This window comes from Balaenoptera musculus, chromosome 16 (assembly GCF_009873245.2).
Source record: "Balaenoptera musculus isolate JJ_BM4_2016_0621 chromosome 16, mBalMus1.pri.v3, whole genome shotgun sequence".
Classification (NCBI taxonomy): domain Eukaryota; kingdom Metazoa; phylum Chordata; class Mammalia; order Artiodactyla; family Balaenopteridae; genus Balaenoptera; species Balaenoptera musculus.
Genome location: NC_045800.1, coordinates 44,355,811 through 44,358,787, shown reverse-complemented (window position 1 = coordinate 44,358,787; position 2,977 = coordinate 44,355,811). Strand labels below are relative to the sequence as shown.

The following is a 2,977-nucleotide window of genomic DNA, read 5'->3' as shown; positions in this document are numbered from 1 at the left end:
CCACGAACTAAAGTGCCTCTGTGGGAGTTGTGGAATCCAGCAACATACACCAAGGGACCCCAGAGAGGTTCCACCCACATATGCATCAGGTAATAGGAAGACAGACTTCATTCAGTACAAGCTGTGGAACCAGCATGGGCCTGAGCACTGGCTCCAGCCCTGCTCAGCCATGGAATGGGAGCACCTGAAAAACACTGACTTATGTGGACACGCACAGAGGAGAGAGCCTTTGTAGAAGTCCAGGCTTCCAGAGAAGAAGTTTCAGGACTCCTTTGGAGCAAAAAACCATCTCTTCTGCAGGGGAAAGGGAGAGCAGTGAGTGAGCATCTGGCTTCCCAAGCAGTGAAAGAAGCTGTTATAGAAACCCATTTCTCACTCACAGCAGCCAGAGTATTAATCAAGAACTCCAAGACTGGGGAGTGGAGGGGAAGTTAAGGAAAGAGGTAGATAGGAATATCTGAGGGCATTAAAGGGACACAGTTTCAGCTGACTGTATCCTGGACTCCAGCAGACAGCCCACCCATGAGCTGCAGGGAAAATCTCACTCCAAGATCCCCCAAGTGGCCTTTGAATACCCACAATGACCTGAATTCCAAACTCACACCTCCCTCAACTCTGCAGCTGGCTCCTAGTACATGTTCCTGAGGGCGGTGGCAAGAGTGAGCTTGGATAGAGAGGGAGCATGTGCAGAAAACAGGCCAGTGTCTGTGGGCAAGGGAGAAGCCACAATCTTGAGCTGTAGTACCACCACCTTTGGGAAAACAAAAGAGAGGTTAGCAGCTGCCAGCCTGGTGCATTTTAAGATTGAGAGAAGACATACAAGAATTCTGCCACAAGAGGGAGCAAGACGTGTGGAGTAGGTATATCCATACAAGATCGGAGAAAGTCTCAGAATATTGCAATAAGACCAGTGAAAACTATCCCTCACTGATAAGAACAGATACTACACTTGATCTTAGCCAAAAGGCTGAGAAGTGATATACAATGGAATATTACTCAGCCATAAAAAGGAACGAAATTGAGTTATTTGTAGTGAGGTGGATGGACCTAGAGTCTGTCATACAGAGTGAAGTAAGTCAGAAAGAAAAACAAATATCATACGCTAACGCATATATATGGAATCTAAAAAAAAGGGACTGATGAACCTAGCGGCAGGGCAGGAATTAAGACGCAGATGTAGAGAATGGACTTGAGGACACGGGGTGGGAAGGGGAAGCTGGGGCAAAGTGAGAGAAGCATTGACAAATATACACTACCAAATGTAAAATAGATACCTAGTGGGAAGCAGCAGCATAGCACAGGGAGATCAGTTCAGTGCTTTGTGATGACCTAGAGGGGTGGGCTAGGGAGGGTGGGAGGGAGGCTCAAGAGGGAGGGGATATGGGGATATATGTATGCATATGGCTGATTCACTTTGTTGTACAACAGAAACTAACATAGCATTGTGAAGCAATTATACTCCAATAAAGATGTATAAAAAAAAAGTAAAAAAAAGTATCCCTCATGTGAAGACAGCTAATAAAGATTGGAGAGGTGACTGCTACTTCAAGTTCAAAAACAACAATGCAAACTCCAAAAAAAAGTGAGGAATCAAGAAAACATGGTATCAACAAAAGATCACAATCATCATCCTGTAACCAAACCTAAAGTACACAGAGACCTGCAGTTTACCTGATAGAGAATTCAAAATAGCTATTTTGAGGAAACTCTATGAGCTACGAAAAAACACTGTAAGACAATTCAATGAAATCAGGAAAACAAAACACAAACAAAATGAGAAATTCAACAAAGAGATAGGAATCTTAAAGAAAACAACAGAAATTCTAAAATTGAAAATTCAGTGAATGAAATGAAAAATGCAATAGAGAACATCAACATTAGAATAGACCAAGGAGAAGAAACAATCAGTGAATTAAAGGATACAAACTTTGAAATAACTCAGTAAGAGGAAAACAAAGAAAAAAGAATGAAAAAGACCAAAGAAAGTCTACATGATCTATGGAATACTATTGAAAGAGCCCAAATCAGGATCATTGGAGTTCCAAAAGGAGAAGAGAGAGAAGGAGGCAGAAAGATTATTTAAAGAAATAATGACTGAGAATTTCCCAAACTTGGGGGAAGACTGGACTTCTAGTTCATGAAGCTAACAAATGACCCCATTATTTCATTACAGAAAGATCTTCTGAAAGACACTCTATAATGAAATTGTCAAAAATCAAAGACAAAGAAACCTAAAAGCAGCAAGAAGAAAAAAGACTGTAACCTACAAAAGAATCTTCATTAAGCTATCAGCAAGTTTCTCAGCAGACACTTACAGGCCAGTAGAGAGTGGGATTATATATTCAAAGTTCTGAAAGAAAAAAATTGCCAACCAAGAATACTCTGCATGGCAAAATTATCCTTCAGGTATGAAGGAAAAATAAACACTTTCCCTGAAACACAAAAGCTGAGGGAGTTTGTCTCCACTAGGTCTGCCTTATAAAAAATAATGAAAGGATTTCTTCAAGTGAAATGAAAAGAAGCTAATTAGTTAAGTGAAAATATACAAAAATATAGAACACACTGGGAAAGTTAAATGTATAGTCAAATTCAGAAAACTCATTCTGTAGTATGATGGCAAGTTACCACTGAACTATAGTATAAAGGTTAAAGGAAAACAGCATTAAAAATAACGATAGCTACTTTAATTTGATAATATATAGTATAAAAAACGTACAATATAAAAAGAGATAAATTGTGACATTAAAAAAGTAAATGGGAAGGAGTAAAAGGGTAGATTTTTTTGTATTTAATCAAAGTTAAGTTGCTATCACCATAAAATAAACTTTTTAAATCTGTAAGATGTAAGCCTCACATGGTGACCACAGAGCAAAAACCTATATTAGATTCACAAAAGATAAAGAGAAGGAAATCAGAGCATACCCCCACAAAAAATCATCAGTTCACAAAGAAAGGCATAAAGAGAGGGAAAAACAGC

At 39.2% G+C, this 2,977-nt stretch overlaps 1 pseudogene; it reads right to left on the bottom strand.

The window, feature by feature from the left end:
• Positions 1-855: 855 nt before the first annotated feature.
• Positions 856-979, bottom strand: LOC118883139 (annotated as a pseudogene).
• Between the last annotated feature and the right edge of the window lie 1,998 nt (positions 980-2,977).